The 19,171-nt window shown below is 48.2% G+C and overlaps 2 long non-coding RNA genes across 3 annotated transcripts; one reads left to right on the forward strand and one right to left on the reverse strand.

Moving 5' to 3' along the window:
- Positions 1-12,855: 12,855 nt before the first annotated feature.
- LOC125393568 (uncharacterized) lies at positions 12,856-18,678 on the reverse strand. Its single transcript, XR_007229857.3, has 4 exons — positions 18,445-18,678; positions 15,897-15,988; positions 15,475-15,589; positions 12,856-14,445 (listed from the first exon to the last, which is right to left on the reverse strand). It is a non-coding gene; the product is annotated as an uncharacterized LOC125393568 (long non-coding RNA).
- On the forward strand, positions 14,603-16,631 carry LOC146894532 (uncharacterized). Of its 2 annotated transcripts, XR_015737646.1 has the most exons (3): positions 14,603-14,763; positions 15,867-16,004; positions 16,295-16,631. It is a non-coding gene; the product is annotated as an uncharacterized LOC146894532 (long non-coding RNA). The 2 variants fall into 2 exon arrangements; XR_015001703.2 differs by lacking the exon at positions 14,603-14,763 and having other exon boundaries at positions 15,573-16,004.
- Positions 18,679-19,171: the final 493 nt, after the last annotated feature.

A 19,171-nucleotide genomic window follows, 5' to 3' on the forward strand; every position in this document is an offset into this window, starting at 1 on the left:
TGTGTCAAGATGACCAAGCTAATACCCACAGGGCCATGGATGAGGGAAACATAACTGTTCATGTATATGTAAAAGTCTAATGTAGACAGCAGAGGGTAGGCGGGTACTGCTGATGCCACTGGGGTCTTGTCATTGCTGTCATCAGAGTCCCACTTCGTTTACACTGCTGGTCAGGTTCTCACAGTCCCTGCCCTAGACTAGAGAGGACTGTGTGGGATTCCTGGGGGTGGACTCTCCCAGGCGCTGCCAGTCCTTGCCCGGGGATTGAAATTTCACTTTTGAATCTGCAGCCTGTGAGCAACTGCCACATAAGTTGGATATTAAATAATTTGTGCCTCTTCCACAGGCACAAAAGAGGCCTGAGAGATTGTTGCTTAGGTTGTGAATTTTAGAACACGGTGGGTCAATTTATCTTCTAGAGTTCCTTGGTCAAACAGCTGCTGGTCGCAACAGGGATGGTAAGATTTTTCATAATGCAGAGCAGGCTCAGCTCCGAAGACACGCCATGAGCTCGCAGCATCTGCGGGTCTATCGATTTAAGATCTTACCTTCCCAGGCACTGCAGGACTGGTTTAATATGGGCTGTGGAGACCCTTCATCGGGGGCGGGGGGAGGTGATGCAAGGTCAGTGTAGTCACATAAGACACCATGAACCACCTCTGGGGGAGAGGCATGTCAGAAGTTGTCTGTTGGAAGTGGGCTTGTCCCAGCCAAAAGGAATGTCACCAAGTCACCTGCCAGGCTAGCTCCACATGGCATTGAGGTAGCTTTGCTAAGACGTAGCCCATGGAATGATTAATGAACACCATTAACTGTGTAGCTTGACACTGGAGGTTGCGAGGACTGACGGCAGCCATCATGGGTGCGGGGAGGTGGCAGACACTCATCTGAGACCTTCAGTTTAGTCATGAGCTGCAGAGATGACTTGTCCCGAGGAACTGACTTGAAGGGAAACTGTGTGAATATAGGAGATAATTTCTCTGACATATCAGCCCCATGTTACCTGGGTGTCTGCCGCCTGATAGCATTCCCAGAGTTTGGAATAGTTTCTGCGATATGTAGCGTGCCTTGCGAGAGTTTTGGTCACGGATCTACACACGTTCTTACGGAACGAGTCCCTACAGAAAGCTGCACGGACACCAACCATTGCCTGTGTGTCCGTTGCTGTGGCTTGAGCAGGTCCTTGCGCTCACCTACAGGTGGGAAAGCATCTCAGAAGCAGCCGGGTTGACAGGAGGGGTCTCTGGGAGGTGCTTAGCTCCCCTGGGCTCGGCCCTCATGGACCCATGAATATTGCTGTTACAGGAAGGTGTGGGCTTGCTACAGAAGTCAGTTCAAGTGACTCGCTCTCTCCTGCTCTCTTGACCCTATGTCTGTGGGGTCGTGAGGCAGGAAGACTTTCCCGTCCGTGGTCACTGCTGTTGCTGTGATGGAACAGCCCCACAGGAAACAGCTTGAGGGAGAGGGGGCGACGATCTCCCACAGCAGGAGCTTCAGTTAGTCACATCCCATCCACAGTCGCGAGCAGAGAGGGGAGGCTGAACACACGCTTAGCCTTCAGCGAGCCGAGCGTTCTCTGCGCCTCACGGTCAGGGTCCAAATCAGGGGAGTGGCACTGCCCACAGTGGGCTGGGCCTTTCCACATCAGTTAACATAGTCAGGACACGTCCCGGCCCCTCAGGGCAGCCTGATAGAGACAGTTCCTCGTTGAGATGCTCTTCCCTGGTGAGTCTCGACTGTGTCAAGTGGACAAGTGTCATAAAGGTCTCGGCAGATGCAGTCCAGCGTCCAGTATTGTGAGACAGACAGACAGACAGTTGTTTATAAGAGTTACCCAACCTGGGTGTTCTGTTCTACCAGCAGAATAATGTTGGGGGAGGCCACTAGTTAGTTCCTGGCTGCTCAGTCCTGGAACAATCACACAGAAACTATAGTATTTCAATCACTGCTTGGCCCATTAGCTCTAGCTTCTTATTTGCTAACGCTTACATCTGAGTTTAACCCATCTCCATTAATCTGTGCCTCACCATGAGGTTGTGGCCTACCAACAAAGTTTCAGCACGTCTGTCTCTGGCAGCGGCTCCACGGTTTCTCCCTGACTCTGCCTTCCTTCTCCCAGCATTACATTTAGTTTCCCCACCTACCTAAGTTTTGCCCTATCAACAGGCCAAGGCAGTTTCTTTATTCACCAATGATATTCACAGCATACAGAAGGGAATTCCACATCAGAATAATGGGCTAAGACACCCTTCTATCTAGTCTGAGAAAGGCCATAAGTTCCTTTAAAGCATGGTTCTCAACCTTCCCTAATGCGGCGACCCCTTAATACAGTCCCTCAGGTTATGGTAACCCCCAACCATAAAATTATTTTCATTGCTATTTCATAACTGTAATTTCACTACTGTTATGAATCATAACGTAAATATCTGTGTTTTTCAATGGTCTAAAGTGACCCCTGTGAAAGGGTCATTCGACTCCAAAGGGGTCATGATCCACAGGTTGAGAAGTTCTGTTGTAAATAATATTGCCTGAAGCACGGTTAATAAAAACTCAGAGAGAGAAATTGAGGTTCAACATGAAGGTCAGAAAAGCAAAACAGTCAGCCACTGGCTCTTACCTCTACTTCAGTCTGAAATGGCAATCCTGCCTCCAGGAATCTCAGGATGAGACTGTGGCTGAAAGCTGTCTCCTTCCCACCTTACATTCCTCTCTAGGGCTGTGATTAAGGGCATGCACCACTACCACCTGGTTTCTATGTCAAACTAGTGTGGCTACTGAGATTAAAGTTGTATGGCATCGCTACCTGGTCTGTAAGGCTGACCAGGGCAGCTGTTTTACTTTTCTGACCCTCAGGCAAGCTCTATTTATTAAAATACACATGAAATATCACTGCAGTGGCCAGTTAAGCATCAGAGTTAGTGTTGGGTGTCTGACACCTGTGTGACATAAACTAAATCTTTTCTGGAAGACTGAGGCCTTTAAGAAGGGTCCCTCAGCGACCAGGTCTGTCTCGGACCAATATCCGTAACTCCCTTTTACAGACCTTTGAGGGCTAGGGAGATCGGTCAGTGAGAGACCATGTCTCACAGGAGATGGGTAACTTTCCAGGGTATGGCACCTAGGCTGGTCCTCTGACCTCTCCATGCATGCACATGCATGCACACGTGTGCACCAACGTGCATGAACACACACCCATTAAGCTACCTGACTTTATTTCTCCTCAGGGAATCCAGATGCCTTTGAATGATGGGCCCTTCTGCCCAGACTGCTTCTCCCCAGGACACTTCACCTTCCACATTGTCTTCCTCGCCTATTCCCAAGCCCCATAGACAAGACAGGGTTTCTCTGCGTAGCCTTGACTGTCCTGGAACTCACTCTGTAGACCAGGCTGGCCTTGAACTCAGAGATCCGTTGGCCTCTGCCTTCTGAATCCTGGGAATAAAGGCACGTACCATCACCTCCCGATCCACATTGTTTTCTTTAATAACACTTTTAAGAAAGTATTTTCAGCCATTGCCAAAGCAGCTCCTCTTTCTCCGGCCTCCTCCCTGGATTTCTTGGCTCCGTGACACTCTAATTCCTTATGCCAGCTACCTGTTGCATCTCTCAACTATAATAAAGCGCCGTGAAGTCAGAACTTGACTTACTGACATCGCCTCTTAAAGCGTAGGGCCGGGCTTGGTACAGAGAGATGCTCAAGAAATGGTTGTTGGTGAACAAATAAAGGAACACTGTGTTGTTGCAGAATAATTGTGCACACTATGAAGTTGTGTTGCTGTGATTAGTGTAATAAAAAGCTGAATGGCCAATAGCAGGGCAGGAGGTATAGGCAGGCCTTCCAGGAAGGGAGGAACTGGGAGAAGGGATCCAGGCATGCTGCTTCTCCAACAGGCTCAACAAGTTGGACGAACCCTACTAAGAAAAGGCAGCTGAGGCGTGTGGTGGAATGTAGATTAAAAACGAGGGTTAGTTAAGTAATAAGAGCTAGCTGGAGAAAAACCTAAGTGAAGGCCAACCTTTCATAATTAATAATAAGTCTCTAGGTCATTACTTGTGGGCTAGTGGTCAAAGGATAGCTCATCAGGAAAGTTTGATCCACTGTGTCCATGTCTGTCACACACTGTGGGCAGCTGAGGGGTTCACCTCACCCTCAAAGGGCTCCACTGTGTCCATGTCTGTCACACACTGTGGATAGCTGAGGGGTTCACCTCACCCTCAAAGGGCTCCATCGGCCCAGTTAATGACAGTGGTCCCCTCCAGAAACCCTGTCTGATGAGTGTGAGTGGAAAATAGCACAGAGTGAACCTCGCCCGTCTGTCTCCGCAACTGGTCCCCACCTCCTGAGATGATGGTGGCCATGGATGACACAGGCACCCGAGACCTCTAGAAGAGGCCCCAAGGGTGAGTCCCCATCCTGAGGAGAGAGAGAACTCTGACATCAGGGCAGACCATTGGTTTGCTCTGGGCTGGGCTTCTTGGCTTTCCCACTTGCCGCCCTTTCGCCTGAGAAATATTAACATGGCTTCAAACATGAAGGTATATAAAATAGGAATATCAGTCAAACACTTGCCAATAAGAAGTCATAGATTTATTTCAAAAGAATTCTTTAGCACACGTATGATCTTATCATTTATTAAAGATGAAAGCAGATTTGCACACTAACAAAAGAGATGGGCTTGTTTATCTTTACATAAGAATTAAATCTTGAAGCTAGGCAGTGGTGGTGAACGCCATTAATCCCAGCACTCGGGAGGCCAGCCTGATCTGCATGAACTAGCTCCAGGACAGGCTCCAAAGCTACAGAGAAACCCCCTCCTGAAACAAACAAACAAAGGATCTTGGTTGAATCTTGACTCTATAGGATGTAATATATCTTCAGTGTTCCTCAGAGTTGATCAATACTTTGATTTTATATATTGTCAAGGCCAAGAACGCCGGTTCACATAAACCCCATAGTACAGAATGTTTGAGGTATGTTTAGGATCTTTCAGAAACTGTTGAAAATTTTATTTTATTTTTTTTACAAAATCAAATCAGCAAACACAAGTTTCAACAGAAAATTTCAGTCAAACTTTTGACATGACCCAATCCAAAGACAGACTAATTTGATACATGCCGAAGACTGATGGTAGGAGAAGATTAAAAGCCTTTGTTTTTCTCTAATTAAACCATTGTGTTTCTGTAAGAGCAGGGAACTCTGTATCATTAAAAAAAATGAAACTAAACAAACAACACTGCTGTTCATGACCTGACCTAGTCCTGAAAATGAACACAGGTTTTCCCACAGCTTTCGTTGGTACATTGACGTGAGGAGCATGCATGGTGCAAAGTGCATGTCAGACCCAAGGCTGCGGCGACATCATGTGTGGCAACACGTGCCAGCATGGCCAGAGAGCACTTAGGACTGATTGTGCGTCTGATTCTGAGGTAACTTTGATCATTCCACATCCAGAAATCTTTTACTATGTTACCTTTCGTGAGTCCGAGCCCGTCCCCCCACCCCCTCCCCCGGGTTGTGATCACAATTGGAGAAGCTCGGATGCGGGAAACTACCCGGAAACGGCAGCTGTGGCTAGGGTATAAACAAGCTGTTCAATGTGAAGGTGGTTTGATGAGTTATTGGAGAATTAGGAAATGGGAAAGATTGATCCTAAACAGAGAAAGCTGAAATCGTCAGGAGCTAAAAAGATCAGTCATGAAAAATGAAATCAGGGAGTGAAATAAAACCCCTCTGCTCCACATGGAAAAGACTTCATTAATATGAGGAAGGATGAGCAGAGCTGATTGCAGGGGCACATGCCCAAAATCTCAGCTCCTTTGAGACTGAGGCAGGAGGATAAGGACTTTGAGACTTGTTGGGCCACTTAGAGAAACACTGTTTCAAAAAATAAATAAAATAACAAACACACATATTAAGAACAAGAGCAAGAAGGACACACTCAGAAGTAGCCTGTCAAATTCCGATTATTTTTAAGAACAAGGGGGAAATTGCAAGTCATTCCACAGATAAAAATAAACAAGTTCAGCAGGCTGACAGCTTGTTTTCTGCAACTCAAGGATCGGAGGAAAGTGGGGCATGCTTACAGATGGCAAGTAATACTCCTGGGGAAGGCAAATGAAGAGAACGTTCTGGAAACAGAGCTTTCTGAAAGAATGCAGCCCACTTCACTTCTTCATTATGTTTTCTGAAAGAGGGGGAAAAAAGGTAGACTCGTGATCTTAAAAACATCGTAGCTAGATGAGGGACTCATGCCTATATATATGACCAGCACCTGGGAGCTTGAGGCAGGAGGATTGATTTGAATCTGAGGCACACATGGGCTAAGTTTGGGCTAGAGAGTGAGACCCCCCACCAACCCCTCAGCCCTACCCAAATCACAATCCCAGAATCACTCATGTCTGAGGAGAAAACGTGACGGAGAAGAAATACTCCCTGGCATCGTGACACATACCTTTAATACTTGGGAGGTAGAGGCAGGTGAATCTCTTGTGAATTTAGGTTGGCCTTGTCTCCATAGCAAGTTCCAGGACAGCCAGGGCTAACAGACAGATCTCTACTCAAAATAAATAAATAATAGACAAAGCGTCTCTTCTCCTTTCACAGTCTGCCATCCTGTGCGGGTGCCTAACGCGGTCTCTCACCAGGTTCTTCCCACTTTTCAAAATCAAGAAATCCCTAGCAGGAGACAACAGCAAAAGCATTTCATTCCCCAATGGACTGGAATGGGAACTGCCAATAAATTCAGGTGAACTCCTCCAAGAGATGACACGGGAGGAGACCCTAGCGGGAGCTGTAAGAATTTACACACACCACCGTGACGGCCGTCCATCCACAGCATACAGGAAACTGAGCATGCTTAGACACTGTGGATTCGGCCACATTGACGTTGAGACTCTGGTTTGCTTGTACTGTTCTGCATGGATGGATCGGTTGGTTCCATAATAAAATATGCAGAATCTTTGAGAAACAGAAAAGAGAAGAAAAGAAAAAAGAAAAGGAAAGAAAAATACAGCAAAAGATAATCGATGAAGGGTAGGGTTTGGTTCACTGAACAAATAATTGTAGTTAACTGTGTAAGGAAGAAATGATTCAAGCCTAGATAACAAAGAAAAAGATTCATAATACGAAATCTTGTTCTGCTGTGCAATTACGTATTTTGTTCTAAAATTGTTATGAATCTTTTGAATAAATTCTTACATTAAATAACTACTCCAATATTTTATGTTGGATACACACACACACACACACACACACACACACACAGTGTGTGTGTGTGTGTGTGTGTATGAATACCCCTTGAGGACAGAAGAGAGCATTGGATCCCCTGGAGCTGGAATCACAGGTAGCCTAGAGCCACCCAACATGGGTTCTGGGAAACAAACTTGGAGCCTCTGCAAGAGCAGGCAGCTCTGCTAATCACTGAACCATCTCTCCAGCTCCTGAACTTGGATTTAAAGCCAAGGGTATGCTTAAAATAAAATTGAGAAGGAGAGAGAGAGAGAGAGAGAGAGAGAGAGAGAGAGAGAGGAAGGAGAGAGAGAGTGCACGCATTGTGGGAAAGAACGAAAGTATACAAATGGCTTGGCTTTACCAAGTGCGTCCACACGCGTGTACGCACAAATGCACAGGTGCCGTGCTTGACATAGATGTGATGACATGAACTCCAACTGTCTAGAGCTCTAAAGAGCTTCCATTACCCATGTAAAAACAGTGCCCATGGCTTTCAAATATGTTGGGTAAAAATGCAAATATAAGCCTGGCATGGTTTAATCCCAGGACTCCAGGAGACAGAGACCGGCAGATTTCTGTTAAGAGATCAGCCTGGTTTGCCTAGAGAGTTCTAGGACAGCCAGGGCTATGCAGAGAGACCCAGTCTCAAACAAAACAAAACAGTGCAAGCACATACACACACAGACACACACACACACACACACAGAGACACATGTACACACACATGTGTGCACACGCACACACACACAGGCACTCACAGAGACACATGTACATATACACACACATACTCACACGCACGTAAGTGCATACACACAGTTGACAGCAGGTAGGAAGAAAGGACACGGAGATGTAAAAGCGACACATAAGAGAACCTGCGAGAAAGGAGATGAAACTTGGCCGCCAGCACAACGGAAGCAATAAAGAGGATGAAAGCAGAAATGGCAGGGAAATTAAAATGCGCTCAGTAAACCAGCAAACAGGACTGCATGACCACACCCAACAGGCAGGGGATTACTACGTGTTTAGAATGAGGCTCTTGGGGCACTTGCCCCCATGCCCGATGACTTAAGTTTGATCCCCCAACCCTAGGTGAAGAAAACCTTCTTCATTTTCCTCTGGTTACACGCCAGGTGTGGCAGAAACACTTACACACAAGAAAGAGAGAAATATTTTTTAAATGAGTCAGAGCAGAGGTAGAGAAAGGTGGCAGGGATTACAAAGCACATGAGCGCGTCCTCGGGGACGAGAAGCACCCGCCGTCCCGAGGGTAGGCTGAGTTCCACTGATGTATCCAATGCATGGAAGCGTTAAATTGCACACGTGTGGTTGTTGGTGTGTCCATTGACCTGCAGCAAAGCTGTTTAAAATGATCTGTTTCTTTCCCAGCCTCTCAGCCCCTTGGATCACAGCACCACACCCGCGGGGTTTTGGGTTCTCATTGTGTGTATCATGATCTAAACATATGTGTTTTCTATTCCCTTTCGGATGTTTCTCTACCCTTTTAACCCCGTGTGTGTCTAATGGCCCCAGCTCTTTCCCCCATGTGGTTCTGTGACTTTTGCTTGCAAGCTTAACCTTCATAGGTGCTGTTGAGGTCACGTGACCCTGAGTGGGGTGGGGGCATGACACACAGACAACCCCAGATCCTCTGTGTGTGTCTTTTCCCGGTTCTTTGTTTCTAAGACAAGGTCACTCTGTGTAGCTCTGACTGCCTGGAACTCACCAGGCTGGCCTTGAGCTCGGAGATCTGCTTGCCTCTGCCTCTCACGTACTGAGATCAAAGACGGGCACCACTAGGCCCCGTTCTTTGCCATGTTCTTTAGGAAACAACCTAGATAACTTTTAGGTTTGTAGGTCAGCCACACCACACAGTACATATTCGGATCCAAACAGACATGAAATCTGTCTCTAGAGCTTTCGTACATCAGGAGAGCTCTACCTGTGCAAGCGGCAAGCAGGTAGTGAAGGTTAGATGTGAAACCTCCCCCACAGACTCCTGTGTTTGAACACGGTCCTCAGCTCCCCAGGAGGTTGGTGCTGTTTGGAGAGGCAGAACTTAGCTACAGGAAGTGGGCACTGGGAGGTGGGCCTTGAGGTTTATATCCTGGTCATGCTTTCTGTCCTGTTGCTGCTTCCTGATCCAGGGAGATGTGAACAAGCTGTCTGATGCTCCTGCTGTCACAGCATGAGCCAGGGAAAGTAATTAATCAAGTTCCACCAGGTTTCCTTCAACGAGAAGTTGGTTCAGAGGTATCCTTAGAGCTGCATCTGGCCCAGGAGCTGGGACGGAGGGTTCCGGAGACTTCTGGCTAATACGGTATGAGAGCATTGCACACTAGAACCCTTCTCTACCTCGCCATCTCCTCCCCGACCCGACTCCCACCACCTTCGGAACAGAAGAGGAAGGTGTCATGCGGGAGGCTGCGGCAGCCATCTTGCTGCCATAAAGCTGTGGACAGGCAGGGAAGTCCGTGGCCTTCATGACACGAATTGTTGCTGAGGTTGTGTGTGTGCGCGCACGCACACATGTGCATGTGTGCCTGTGTGCTCACGTAGAGGACACTGCCCACCTTTGGTTTGTTATTGAGCTAGGGCCTATCACTTTTCCTGCTGTACCTGGAACTCACTGCCTTGGGTAAGCTGGGTGGCCAGTGAGACCTAGGGATCCTCCTGCCTCCTCCCCAGCACTGGGATTACAGGTTCATGCCACGTCTAATGGTTTTTATGTGGATGTCAAGGATTTAACTGAGGTCCTCATGCTTACAAGGTTTTTGCCAGCTCAGCCATCTCTTCACCACCAGCCCCAACACACCATTTTCCAAACTGACTGCTTTCATTTGAAGAGAGATGAGCATGGGAGAGGAGACTGGAGAAGCAAAGGAGGGTGAATCATGGCCGCCCCCTCCTGTCCTGTTACCAAAGGTGGTGGGATTTTACTAAAGGGCCAGAGTTGGAGTCCTGGGCATCTCGGAACACAAAAGGACCCAATGTGACACATAGGAGTGCCCGGGAAACCATAAAAAGGGTTGGGTATAAGCTTAGGGGACTCATGTCCAAAGACAATAAGACCCACATCTTCAGCATGCACAGGCCTGAGCAGGCATGTGCTCCAGCATCTGCACAGTCACAGGTGTGAGCTGGCATGGGCCCCAGCATCTGCACAGTCACAGGAGTGAGCTGGCATGTGCCCCAGCATCTGCACACAGTCATAGGAGTGAGTGACATGTGCCCCAGCATCTGCAGAGTCACAGGCGTGAGCTGGCATATGCCCCAGCACCTGCACACAGCCATAGGAGTGAGTGGCATGTGCCCCAGCATCTGCACACAGTCATTGGCTCTCATCTGCTTAGGGACAGGGGTATGTTTTTATCAAGCAATACTGACCGTCAGCTATGTGTAGGGATTTATAGCATATGCTTTAGGTCAGGACTTCGTATGTATACACATATTTATGTGTGCATACGTGTACAACTATTCATATGCACGTGTATGAGTACATATGTATACCAACTGTTTATATACCTGTGTATATGTGCATGCATATATCAACTGTTATATACATGTGTATATGTGCATACATATATCAACTGTTTATATACACATGTGTATGTGTGCATATGTATATCAACTGTTCGAAAATTTCTTTTTTTCTTTTTTTGGTTTTTTGAGACAGGATTTCTCTGTAGCTTTGGTGCCTGTCCTGGAACTAGCTCTTATAGACCAGGTTGGCCTCGGACTCTCAGAGATCCACCTGCCTCTGCCTCTCGAGTGCTGGGATTAAAGGTGTGCGCCACCACCGCCACCTGGCTGTTTGAGAATTTCATAGTGCACTGTGACCATGCTCATCCGTGCACTCCTCGTAGCTCCTCCCAGATGCACCCGCACCTCCCTCCTGCCCCTCCACTTCATGTCTCATGTTGTCCCCATCACCTCCCATCTGTGCTGGCCACAGACTCCTGGGGGTGGGCCTTCCACTGGCGTGTGGACAGCCTGCCTGGGGCCACACACCTGAAGAAAAATGACTCTCCCACAGAAGCCATCAACTGTCCATAGCTCCTTAGTCAGGGTCGGGCCCTTGTGAGCCCTCCCTCTCTGTGCTTGAATGTAGACTGGCTTTGTCCTGTTCAGGCGACCTCAGCTGCTGAGAGTTCATGATCGTGATGGTCCTGTCATGCTCAGCAGGCCCTGTTTCCATACTGCTCTCCTAGCCTCTGCTCTCACAGGGTCTCTAGCCTCCTATCCCTCTTCTTTGACGGTCCCTGAGCCTTGGTGTGTGTGCGTATCTTTGTGTGTGCCTCTGTGTGTCTGTGTGCATGATCCTGTGTGCATGTGAGTGTGTGCCTGTGTGCATCTGTATGTATCTGTGTGTGTGACTCTGTGTGCATCTGAGTGTGTTTCTTTGTGTGAGTGTCTGTGTATGTGTTTGTGTGTTTCTATGTGTGTGTCTGCATGTATCTGTGTGTATTTGTGTCTACGTGTGTATATGTGTCTGTGTGTGAATCTGTGTCTCTGTGTGTGTGTCTGTGTGTGTATGTGTCTGTCTGTGTCTCTGTGTGTGTGTGTGTGCCTGTCTATCTGTGTGTCTAAGTGTGTCTGTGTGCCTGTGTCTCTGTGTGTGCCTGTGTGCCTGTGTGTTTCTGTGTGTGTATCTGTGTCCTGTGTGTGCCTGTATGCCTGTGTGTCTGTGTGTCTGTGTGTGTGTCTCTGTGTGTCTGTGTCTCTCTGTGTGCCTGTGTGTGTCTCTGTGTGTCTGTGTGTGTCTATGTATTTCTGTGTGTGTCTGTGTGTATCTCTGTGTGTGTGTGTGTGTGTGTGTGTGTGTGTGATTAAGACTTTTGAGCTTCTACCACTGATGATCTCTTTTCTCCCAAGAATTTTTATGTGACCGCAGGTAAATATGGACATGAACCAGACATATAAATGAAACATTTACTGAACACAAATCACAAAGCAGTTTATTTTAAAGTAACTTGTTGCCATACATATAATATAACTTTTGTTGGTGAGGAAGGCAAATTTGCATATTAACGAGACAGAGGGGCCTATTCATCTCATACAATACAATCTAAAGACGTGCTCACCTGATGTGTACGCACTGATGCGTACATGCTCAGGAATAATGGTTAGAAATCATGAGAAGGCCTTGTTTTCCCTGTGTAAACAGTTATGCTTCTACAAGGGTAGGAAACTTTGTATGTTACGTGTAAACCCATAGTTTGCAACAGGCGATAGTCTCAAATCTGAGCTGAGGTGACACAGGCGCATTCGTGGTACGTAACATGCAGAGCACAGACTTCTCATGTCATGTGTTCATGGCTGCAGTGACCTGACTCCGTGCATCACATGTGAGCCCTGCCAGGCACACCTCAGATTCACAGTGTGTTTAGGTTTTGAGTTAATTTTTGTCTGTTGTGTGCTGTCAAGCCCTTCATGGGTGCTAAGCTTCGTGACCTGCCATGTGATCACATGAGCCTGAAGGTCTAGAAGCTTGATTTCCCATCAGTGGTCGACAAACCTACAGAGAGCCAGATAGGAAACATTTTGGCTTGTGGGTCATGCGGTCTGTTGTAGCTACCATCCTGCTGTAGCAAGAAGGCAGCCACAGAATATGTGTGAACAATGACTGTGTCTCAATAAAACTTTATTTAAAGAAGTGGTGGCCTGAATCTGGCTCTGAGCCAGCAGTAGTTTTCATCCGCCGTGTTAGCTGCAGCACGCTGCGCTGGAGAGTCTAAAGGGGAGAGTCTAAGTCCCAGGTTTCCTACAAGTTTCAAAAAGTTCTCCTCTTATTTTAATTCAACTTCTGTAAGTTTTTTTGGAGGGGAATGCTGACATTCGAAGCTGCACTCACACAATCAGGGCTCAGCCAGGCTCCCAGGCAGTGCTGGTGCAGACTGGACCCGAGTCTCCGAAGCTGGTGCCCATAGACGGCACATGGCTCTCGCAGGACCTTCTGCTAATGACAATCTTCTGGCCCAGTGCTGGTGGGAATGTGGGCTGGCCCGCCCGACCACATTTCAGACATTCCCCAGGGAGCGAAGCCCCTGCGACCGGGCAGCAACACAAACATCAGTGCCTTTAACACATTTCCTGCACACCCGACAGCAACCTCACGTTGTGGGTGGGAAAGGAAGAGGCAGACAATCGGAGGAAAACAGAGAGGCATGAGGCTGGGAGGAACTCCACGGGAGAATAGTCTAATTATAGAGTCCGCTCTTCGGGCCTGAGAATCCAGTGAGACGGGAAGTTAGAGATGCCAGACGGGTTGCAGGGAGGAGCCCCGCATGCCCTGTAGTGAGGTTCCCGTATGTGACCCCGTTAGAGCCCCCCCCCCCACCGTGACGTTGGTATCAAGGTCCGGTTCCTTAGGTTCTGAGAGTTAGCCAGATTGCAGTAGGCACCAGCGCGGGGAAATCACAGTGCGGGGTCCCTGGGGTCCATGCTGGTATTCCAGGCACGTGCTGCCGCTGACAGCTTTTTAGGTGCACACTGAGAACGTACCTGGCCCTCAGACTTGTGCCGCAAAACACCTGACTCCTCCGCCCACCAGCTCCCAGTCGTTTTAAGCGGTAACTATCTTGAGACCTGGGTGGAGATGAGCCAAGACCAGGCAGCTGCTGTGGGCTGGGAGGAGGACTAAGGTGGTATCGGCTTCGTCCTGGGGACACTTCACGTCATTGAGCTCTCGAGGAAATGCAGCAGACATTTCCGCGTTTGTTCCTTGGCTCCTTGACATGCTCAAGTGCCTTCTGTATCACAGACATGCACCAGCATCAGGAGATGCTGAGTGAGGGGGAAGAATGCAAGAGGCAGAGGGGAAGGAAGCCAGGGAGGCCACAGCAGCCTCCGTGTGCTTTGGTATTGAAAGAAAACAGCTGGCTTTCCCCGTCCGCCTGCATCCTCTATCGGGCCGGCTCTGCTCCGGGAAAGGCATGGCTGCACTCGGGTCCTCTCCACCCACCACCATCAGGTCGACACAGAAGAGCTGCACCACTCAGGCACAAGTGTCTGGGACTCACAGTTTGCCTGCCCTTCTGACCCCAGTGCTGGGGGCGGAGGAGGCCTGCATGTCTGTATTGTCCATCGCTGGTCTCTCTAGCTTGTCTCTGGCCCAGTTTCCCGTTCACCTCTGTCCAGGGTTGTCTAGCAGGCCTGACTCACAGGAAACCACAGCCAAGTCACCGGGTGGTCTGAGTCACTGACCCTTGGAACATCTTACACAGTAATAAAAGGCAAAGTACCTAAGTAAGTAGGGAGTTTCGCAACAGATTGAGTTAAGAACCTTTCTTGGTGCAAGGTTGGTCTGGGAATTCCCCATGTGTGTCAGGTGACTTATCTTTGGCAGCTGTGAAACAACCTAATTGCTTTATCCCCTGGCAACCACCTTCCCTGTCCCTCTTCCCCTTCACCTCGCTCCTTTGTTTCTACGAATAGCTGCTGGCTCCCAGACAGCACCCTAGAACCTGGGAAGAAACTGGTGCGGTTCCATGGGAGTCCCCAGGTCGCACAGGACAGCACAAGCCGGTGAAAAGGCAAGCAGGGCACGTTTGAGGGCAGCAGTAACGGGGGTGGGGGGGGCCTTGAACTGGTCTGTGGGAGTGTGAGCCAGGTGACACACAGAGAAAAGACAGTCCAAGCAAGGTGAGGTGACCCTTTGCCACTTTCTATGGTGGTCAGCTGCAGTGTCTGTCTGTCTGTCTGTCTGTCTGTCTGTCTGTCTCTCTGTGTGGGTCAGAAGTGGTGTCCTTCTCTGTCACCCTCCAATTTACCTCCTTGAAGCAGTCTCTCACCGAGTCTAGAGAAAGCCCCAGTGATCTTCCTTTCTCTGCATCCACAGCCCTGGCATTTACGGGTGAGTGTGCGACCTGGCCTGACTTTTTATGTGGGTGCTAGGGATGGGAACTGAGGGTCTCACGCTTGCCAAGCAAACATTCTGACCCTCGGAGCCATCTGCAGCCCCAGCTATGACGTTCTCTGGAGTAGAAGCCTCCTTTGGGGTCATTTGAGGCTACAAAGTGCCCCTCAAACACAGGTGTCTCTGCAAAGGCAGGGTGTGGACAAGCCAACAGGCCAGCAGGGAGATGGAGACTGGTCCTTTCCCTAAGGTTCCATCCCGTGGCTGAGGCTGCAATGAAGAGAGGATCCATCTGCCAGAGATCGTCACTCCAGGCACAGCAAGGGACAGAGGACTCAGAAGGGATTGGTGGCCAGGAATTTTGGGCACCTATGACATAGTCACTCACCTTTGATTTTGGTTACAACTCTGGTAGCCAAGTTCAGTGTGGGATTACGTGTCAAGCTGCTTCTCAGACACCAAAGAAGCCCGTCCCTCACTGCAGTGTGCACCCCTTTCTGAAGCTAGGAGGTCAACAGACTTCAAGTTAGTTAGGTTGTATATTACAGGGGAACTCCACAGCAGCCTCTCAGTCAGTGGACAGTAAGATCCAGGAGACAGATACCCAGCCTCCCATTCTCTGGATAGAACATTCTAGAAGGCAATAGCTGCCAGAGATTGAGCCCTGTTGCCCACAGCAGTTACCTTGATGCCACAGGCAGTCACCTTCCTCCTTTTTCTGTGTTCTGAGACCTCCCCAGAGACCACCTGGCCAAGCTCCTTTCCCACTCTGATTCTAAGGAAGCCAGACAGAACTTTGCTCATACTTACTATTGACTCACGGAATGAAGATGAAGGGTGTTTGTGGTCCCCTCAGCTTCCTCAAAGGACCATCTCTAGCATTTTGGAGCTGCCATTCATACCTGAACCAGAGGAGAGGTGATTTATTTGTTTGTTTTTAATGGTTTTGGAAACCTTTGGACCCACAGGAAACGGTTGTCACTAAGTCAAGATGTGCAAAGAGCAACAGAGAAAATCCAGGAAGTGTCAGATGGGGGGAGGGCAGGGGCAGGGAGGGGCAGGCATGGGGAGGGGGCAAAGGGTAGGGGGTAGGGTTGGGGGTAAGGCTGGCAGAGGGACTTGCTCAGCTTGTGAGTCAGGACAGTTTGACTCAAGGGAAGCTGCGTGTTGCTCGTCCTCTGGTTAATAGGCGTTGTTTTGTTCTCCAGGAACACAGGCTAAGAGGGTCAACAGCCAAGAAAAGACTGGAATAATGGACGAGGCTGTGCACGGCTCTAAAACCATGTGGACACTTTACCTTCGTGAACATGCATTACAATAAGGAAGCAGTGGGATTTTTATCCTTTGAAATCAAAAGTTAATAGATAAAATGTTTATGTCTTTATTCTCAAGATAACCTGCTCAAGATAGTGTCAGAATAATTTAGGAAGAAAAAAATATATATTTGAGAAGAGATCCTTTTCATCCAGGTGGTAACTTCAAAATGCTTAAATCTGTAGGGAAAAAATATTCTAAGATGGAAAGAAACTTGTGTATTTGGCAAAATGTGGTTAACTCCCACCCAGATATTTAAAGACACTCCTAATTTCTTTTTTAAATTTTGGGACTGGAGAGACGACTCAACAGTTAAGAGCACTTGCTGCTCTTGCAGAAGACCCAGGTTCAGTTCCTAGAACCCACATCAGATGGCTCACAACTGCCTGTAACTTGGCTCCAGGGAATCTGACTCCCTCTTCTGGCATCTGTGGGTACTGCACACACACACACACACACACACACACACTTTTTAGAAATGATTATTTCCAAGTATCAGGCAAATGTTATTTAATAAACGGAGTCAATTGGTTGTGTAGTTGAGAACATGGGGTTTGTTCTCAGGGAGAAAAGTAATTTTTTTTAAAGAGCTCCTCATGTCCCTTTAGTTACAAACGAGCCCCCAAGCCCTTGCTAGGACACGGGCTTTGCTCTATAGACATTAAAACAGCTCAAATAAAAAGTGGTAAAAATACCAAATGCTATCAAAGATTTGGCTATTTGGAAAAATAGTTCTTATACATTATTTGTGGAAATGTAAATTGGCATCATCCCTCTGGAAAACGATTTGGCACCACCATCAAAAACCAAACACACACTTTGCCATGTGGCCCAGAAATTTCATTTCCAGAGAAATCAAAACCTCAGCAATACAGAGTTCATATGATCATAGCAGATGTATCTGTAAAGGCTCCAAATGAGAAGCAAACCAAGTGCCTCGCCACGGAGGAGTAAACAGGCAGCAGCCGTTCATCAACTGCAATCTCACCCAATAAAAAGAAATCAAATACTAATTCTCACAACAGCCCATATAGTGACTCACTCAAGAGCATCGCGGCGAGTGAAGAAAGCCAGTCTCAGAGCTCTGTGTGCTGTTTGATTTCATGAACACACCAATCTTTAGCGGACTAAACACAGAGAAGGAAGCAGCATTCAGAGCTGGGGGTGGGGCAGCAAAGGACCATGACTCCAGAGACAGACTGCAGAGTGGACCCAGGGGTCAACACGTGACAGAAAGACGTGGAACTACACACACTGAATCAGAGTTGCTTTCCCGGTCTTACCCTTACAGCCAGATCCTGGTGGAGATGGGGAACGGGTGTATGACCCTATAACTATTTCAAAATAATTGGTTTGGTCAAGCCTGGCGGTACAGACTGTAATCCCAGTGGCCAGAGAGACTGAGACAGGATTGCATGTTCAAGTCTGCCAGGGTCTAGGGGAGAGCTTCAGGCTCACCTAAGCAAATTGCTTGAGACCTTGTCTCAAGCTTTAAGACTACAAAAAGACCTGGTGCTTCCCCAGCATGCAGGAGGCCAAGTTTGTCCCTCTTGTGATGGTTCGAGTGAGACGTGTCCCCTCCCACAGGCTCAGGTATTTGAACTCTTGGCCCATCACTGGTGGAGCTATCTGAGGAGCTGGTGTGCTCTTGCTGGAGGAAGTACGTCACTAGGGTGGGCTTTGAGAGCCACAGCCTCACCCCACTTCCAGTGCACACTCTCCGCTTCAAGCTTGCCGTTGAAAGTGATCTCTGCTTCCTGTTCCAGCCCCTAGCACTGGGCCTTCAGTTGTTATGGACTCTTATCCCTCTGGAGCCATACACCCAAATATACCCTCTCTTCCTTAAGTTACTTTTGGTCACAGCAAAAACAAAGTGACCAAGACACCTGCCAGGCAAAAAGAAAGAAGGAAAGAAAAAGTGGGGGTAGGTTGGGCTAGGATTTTGTTGTTGTTTGTTTTGCTTTGGGGTTTTTTGCTTTTGTTTTTATTTGTGATCATCCAAACTTATTAGGAGCATAGAAGAAAGTGAGAACAGAAAAATCACCTGAAATCATCCCAAGAGCTCTGGCATAAGAACCTCCACGCCCTGTGTCCGTCTGTCCTATCTTCTCTCCTGGTTGAGGGACAGGAAGTGGCAGGCAGTGGTGTTTTCCTATCTTGAGCAAGAATGAGGGCCACAGACGAAATGCTTGCTTTGTGCTGCCGGGTCTTCAAACAGGTTTGGAATGTTTAGATCCCATGGAAGTCCGAAGTTCAGCAAATTGTTGCTTAGCAATGGCATGCCTCTTGCCCCACCACACACACACACACACACACACACACACACACACACACACACACACACACACAGCAAGAGACTGGACTCCTGGTCGGACAACGTGATCAGTGTTTGAGGAAATCCCCCATCATAGAGAAAAACGATTTCTTAAGAATCAAAACTAGAAGGAGGGTCGGTGTGATTGTACCTTCCCCAAATGGGAACAGGCATTGGGGCATCTTTTAATGTTTTATTGTTCAATAAAGCTCGAGAGTCAGATTTTAGGGAATGAACTTGATCGTTCCATGGAGCAACACAGCAATGATCGCTTCACCCTCTTCTCTACTTCCCAGATCAAAAACACCGCTCATCTTTTTAGCCAACCTCCCCCCACCCCGCCTTTTTCTCTGTGTCCATCTGTCTCCTCTGAGTCCATCAGAAAACTCGTTTGTCTACTCTTTGGGCAGTCTTCTGAGTGAAAACACAAATCTCCAACAACCAACAGGCATGCCCA

The sequence above is a fragment of the Myodes glareolus genome, chromosome 4, assembly GCF_982192425.1.
Source record: "Myodes glareolus chromosome 4, mMyoGla1.1, whole genome shotgun sequence".
Lineage (NCBI taxonomy): Eukaryota > Metazoa > Chordata > Mammalia > Rodentia > Cricetidae > Myodes > Myodes glareolus.